The sequence below is a fragment of the Hippocampus guttulatus genome, chromosome 22, assembly GCF_054856545.1.
Source record: "Hippocampus guttulatus isolate MCC_2025c chromosome 22, RoL_Hgut_1.0, whole genome shotgun sequence".
Taxonomy (NCBI): domain Eukaryota; kingdom Metazoa; phylum Chordata; class Actinopteri; order Syngnathiformes; family Syngnathidae; genus Hippocampus; species Hippocampus guttulatus.
The window spans coordinates 1,588,878-1,595,169 of record NC_141282.1 but is presented as its reverse complement, the minus strand read 5'-3'; positions in this window follow the sequence as shown (position 1 = coordinate 1,595,169).

The window sequence follows — 6,292 nt, the reverse complement described above, 5'->3', positions numbered from 1 at the left end:
TTGACAGCGAAATGAGCCAATCACCGATCTTATGGTGAAGGCAAACTTCTCATTTTTTTTGAAAAGGAACGGAGAGTAGAATTCACGTATAAATGAACGAACACATTTTATGATGTCGGCCGAAATTGAGCTTCCCCTCCTTGACAGACAAGCATCCGCCACTGAGATCACACATATACACAATATTTTACCTGGCCTATTTTAAAGTTCCAAATCAAACATGGCCCCTGAGCACAAAAGTTTGCACACCCCCGCATGAGATGAGGCAGTTGTTGCATGATAGAACCAAGCACTTCATTTTGAGCATCGCAGTTTGCTTCATGTAAATCGATGTCGTTCTGTCTCTCGTGTTTATGATTTAAAAAAAAAAACAGGAACCCCCAATTGTCCCCCAAAACTTGTGACGATGCCCTGTCACTTCTTGTTAAGGCATCTGTGACATTCACGCAAGGGCACAAGGGAGGCGTCGGGGTGTAATTTGAGGCAAAGGAGCGAGTGAGAGAGCCAGGCAGAAGGAACAGGAAGAAGAGCGAGAGGAAAGATGGCACCCATACAGCTCCAAAGAGCGATGTTTGGCTCTGAGCATGTGTGGCCGCCCTTTCCTCGCTCCCTTCCTCCCTCTGGCCGGGGGGGGCTTGATGTGATTTGACAAGAACTACGCTGTCATATTGAGTTAGTCCAATTTGAAAGTCTAATTAATGAACTCGGCGCCACTTTGTGTCGTCGTCGTTGTCTTCGTTTCCTCTTCTCGGGCCTGTTTGTCTCCTATTTGCCTTTTCTTTACCCTTTGCTTCCCTTTGAGCATTGACTTGATATTTTTGAGACTCATTTTAAGGTCCATGTACTTTATTTTTTTTGCCCTAAGACTAGCGCAGTTGTACAACAGCTTGGGTGTAATTAGCAGAATGACAGTCTTAGTAAGAATGCTTTTTTGTTTACTAATTTACACTTTGCGCACTACTGTGTGACGACATGCATCACTGGGTTTCAGACATCGTCACTCACCAGGTTAGAACTTACCGTTTAAAGCCACACACATTCAAAGCCGGAGACATAGGAGTGGAGAACAAGACAAGGATGTCGACCCCAAATGGACAAAATCCAGACCTGAACCTCAAACAATTCAGGCTTCAGCACACTATAGAAAGACAAGGGCACATTAGTCAAGTGGAACGACTGCAATTTTTTTCCACGACCGCATGACATTCCTTTGACATGATTGTAGCAGCACAACTACATGTTCCTAGTGGGGAAAAACTGCACTGGTTTATGTCTGTGTGCTATTAGTGCTAAGTTGAAGTGCTTGGTGTTAACTAGCACAAAATCACAAGCGCACAGTTTTGTCTCATGACTAACATGTTGTGGGCAAAAGCAAAAGGTACACTTTTTACATGATATTTCATTGGTATAGTAGTACTGATCTGTACGACTCAGGCACCTTCAAAACATGTCAAGTATCTCAAAAATATCGAACAAATCCTTGACAATTCAAGTTATATTTGATTTGAATACAAATTTGGTGTTAGTGTTCCTCTAATTACAGTAACGGGGTCGCGAATAAGAGCTAATGTTTGAGTTTTTGCTTAAGGTACTGTACATGCTAGCCATGTTAGCTGCTATGCTCACAAGTCAACAAGAAAATTAGCTACATAATTGAAATAAAAAATGTAATATTAGTGCGGTATGTGGTAATACAAGTAACAGGGTTGCATTTGTATGAGATTTACACTCAAGATTGCAGTGACAACGACAAAAAAAAAAAAAAAGCAGAAGCGAGGATATACCCTCAATGGTCAGATTAGCAATTATCTTGACTATGTCATTTCTGCTTAGTTGTGTAGCTCGCTTGTTTTTCTCTTCCATGTATTTTAAGAGACACAACTTCAGATTCATCACTGGTAGAATTTAAGATACGTGTAATACAACGAAATGTTTTCATCACAAGTAAGATGGAATTTTGAGAGCAATTTGGTATTTTGAATGATATTTAGGTGTCATCTTCACATGACTACTAACATTTTATCTCAGGGTGACTATCATTTACATAACGAGGGCTTGCTTCTGTATTTTGTGCGTGCATTATTTGAAATTTAAATTCAGGAATAGCCTTAAATTTAAAAGCGACTCTGGATGACCGCTTTTAATCGCCATGTCTGTGTTTACCAGAGGATGGCGCTAGCAGCAAACAAACCTGCAGCCACCCTAAAAAGAGAAAGTGGCGTGCACCTTTGGAGTCCTGCCACTCATGATAGAAACCCAACGCAGAACTAATCTATTTCCATGCCCGTGTTAATCCACAACACATTGATGGCATCATTTAATCACCAAATCATCATCACCGTTATCACCATCTTACTGTCCTCCATTCTCGGATGCATTAATGAAAAATTAGTTTTTTTGGGGTGGGGGGTAAATAAGAGCTGGTGATTAAAAGAAGATTAACGCATGCCTTCACAGAGACAGAGAGAGAGAGACAGTGGTGTGATGGGTTTTGTTAACACGAGAGGAACACTGGGCGGCGGTTGTGTGCGCCTGACATGACATCAACGTTATCCTCCCCGCTCATGTTATCTCTCTTGGCTTAGAGTTTTAGGAGACTTTTTAACAGCAGCGCTGCTTAAGAGCTTAGAGTAAATGGATGGACGGTTCGATGGATGGATGGAGATCAGACGCGCGGGCGCACACACTCACAGAGAGATCAGTGTCACTCACACAGCTTCAGCACCAAAGCCTGATTTGCTTTGTGGTAAAAAGCTGTTTTAGTTCTCATCAGGGTTGTAATGGAGAAGCGCCGCTGTCACACACACATGAAGACACACTCTTATTTTTCTCCCATTCACTCCATTTTAGGCAAGAGGGTGGGGGAACAAAGTTTCATGCTCAAGAGCCACTTTTGATGTTTAAAACTGACAGGACAGATGTGCCAGGATATTCGGAGATGAGGTTCACAGAAAATGCTGAAATGTGTAAAAACATGGAAAATAATCATTTTAGCTACAAAACATTCCTCAATTTTATAGGGCACCCATCATACCACAAAGAAGATGTAGTCCTCAGTGCCCTCGATTTGTCTTGCTCCTTTAAACGGCTTAGTGTTTTGCACCGTGGTCTCAGGTGGGTACACACACCGCCATTTATGAATTATTCAGTGGTATGCCGAATATTTGTGTACATGTGTATCAAAAGGCAGAGATGTTAGTTCTGACTAATGCTCTCCAGGCCTGGCAGCTGGCACCGCGCTGTCTCCCTGCAGGTGGGAATGACTCACACACACACACACACACCGAGTAACCCATTGCATGCTGACCACCTCAGCAACGTGCCAGCTTAGACAGGAAGCACGGCAGCCAACTGGCCAATGAACAACTTCTGCCTGTCCCGTCGAATAAAATGGGACATAGCATGACCCGCATATCTGTCTGATCAATTTGATGTAAAATGCATGTTCAATAAGCTATTCACATATCAGCGATATTGATTTGTCTATGATTTAAGAATGTATATACGGTATCAAAGTTGGCATGTTTAACCCTTTCATGGACAGCGGTTACTACAGTGGACAGCTGATCATGTTATCGGGTTACAGGGCACATGAAAGGGTTAATGCAAAAAAAAAAAAAGTTTAATCCATGATGTGCTCATCATAACTCGGCCATTGACAAGTAGAGTGACAAAAGTGGAGTTAGCCCACTTTCATTCTTAGTGGCTCACCTTGTCGCCCTCATTGAAATATGTTATCATAGTGAACCATATTTTACCTTTACACACTGTTCGGGTCAAATTTGACCAACAAAAATCAAATGGAGTGCTTTCACCCTGAGGTTTGATGACTTTTTTCCCCCTAAAGTGACCCAAAATAACACAAAAAAATGAACATGTTAAATGATAGAAAAGAAAAAAAGAGAGAACGGTGACGGCGTACATACTAAACTTGAGGAACACAAGTCATACGGGGTCAGAGGCTGCCATGGCGCTGGTCAAATGGAAAATGAAGAGAATGTCAGGTTTAAACAATGTAAAAAAAAAAGTGATTTAGAGCGTGTTACTGGCCCCTTTACTCTCAGTTGGGTTTGTGTTCCCGTGGGAAAGCACAGGCGTCAATGGAGTAACATTCACACAAACACATGGACCCACGCAGATGCTATTTTAACCCTTCCATGCACCCTGTAACCTGCTAAAATGATAAACTGTCCACTGTAGTAACCGCTGTCCCTCAAAAGGTTAAGGCTTGATCACAATGTGTCCACAGTTAAATCTTATCCACTGCCCGTTGTATGACAAGGTTTCTTCAATGCTAGCAACAAGCGCTATTTTGCTAACCACAGAATCGGTGCACACACCAGGGACTTGAACATGTGTGTGTTTTTTTCCCCTGACGTATGAATGTAAAGTGCATAACTTCTCCCGCTCACTGAAACAACACAGCCGTTAGCCGGCTGCCCAAAGTATGAACGCGGGGTGCAGAGTGAGACATAAATGACCCGATTGTAACACCGTGCCTATGTGTTTGCCTTTGCCTGTGTCTTATGAATGTTCGTTTATGTGTGCTCGTTCGCATCGAGCCTTGTACAAACGCCCACTTTTTGCTTTTGAATGAATAAGAAAAGTATGGACATTAATGTATATTGTGGTCTTACCTTGCTGCCCGTCCCCCTCGTTTTAATCACCAGTTAAGGAATAAAGAGTTTTTTCTCCTGGGGGGAAAAAACAAACAAACAGTGCATAAAGGATGTGTGTGTGTGTGTGTGTGCTTAGGCAAAAAAAAAAAAAGGGGGGGCAGCTTTTGGACCCTCTGAACTCCCCGCAGTGACCCGGTGCGAGTGGGGTTCGACAATACCTCATGTTTGTACGTAAAGACAACATTACCCTGTTGCCCTTACCAGAATCCAAACACTCCAAAACCCCAATGCTATTGCACTTCTGGCTTGCACTTTCGTGACACATTGGTGGAATTGTGTGGTTAGAAACTTGAGTTATTTTCTGATATAAACTCCTTTAGAGATTAAAAAATAAAGATATCAAAATCGTAAATTGATTTCATCGTGTGTCCGCCATGTTCTTAGCGTCAACCAATCAGCTCCTTGCTAAACGGTCACGTGCAACTCATCGTTTTACGCCGTTCTTCAATTTGTTTTGTCCACCCGAGTTCCATTGACGGAGAGGTATAAATGTTTTAAATAAATGAACGATAAAAACGTTTGGAACTCAATTAGAGATTAAAAAATAAAGAAATAAAAATCGTTCGTTGATTTTATCGTGTGTCCGCCATGTTCTTGGTGTCAGCCAATCGGCTCCTTGCTAAGCGGTCACGTGCAACTCATAGCTTTACGTTGTTCTTCAATTTGTTTGGTCCACCCGAGTTCCATTGACGGAGAGGTATAAATGTTTTAAATAAATGAACGATAAAAACGTTTGGAACTCAATTAGAGATTAAAAAATAAAGAAATAAAAATCGTTCGTTGATTTTATCGTGTGTCCGCCATGTTCTTGGTGTCAGCCAATCGGCTCCTTGCTAAGCGGTCACGTGCAACTCATAGCTTTACGTTGTTCTTCAATTGGTTTGGTCCACCCGAGTTCCATCGACGCAGAGGTAGAAATGTTTGAAATAAATGAACGATAAAAACGTTTGGAACTGTACAAAAAGTACGACGCTGGCTATCTGCTTCACAACATAAAAGCGGAGGAAGGTAGCATAGCCCAAAAATTATACTCAGAATAGAATAAAATGACAAAAAAAATATTGAAGTACTGCATAACTTATAAGCAACTGGTGACTTATTTTAATCGGAGCGTGATGGATAAATCGACAAATATGAATGAGAAAATTCAACTCTTGTCAAACATGATCATCTTAAAACAAACTCAACCCATTCATGCACCCTGTAACCTGATAACATGATTAACTGTCCACTGTAGTGACCGCTGTCCCTCAAAGGGTTCATCTTCATAAAATTCAACTTTGAGGGATGGTTTTAAATTAACTAACCAAGCACATATCACACCAAAAAACAGGCACCTACCGGCACATTTTGTAACTAAAATACTGAAGTTAAATTATGCATTAAAACGACGCTGACAAGTACAGTTTATTCCAAAAGTTTGAGTTTACGATTTACGAACATTAATAAAAACGTAATTGAATTTCAGGTCCAACATCCTGCGCAATCGCCTTGCACTGTGTTCTTTCACGACATTGACATTGAAATTTTCCCAGTGTCTCAAAAAGTATTTCCTCCCCTTTGCATGCGCGTGTCGGGCTCTTTTTACCGCTGCAAAGGTTTGCATCGGTGTC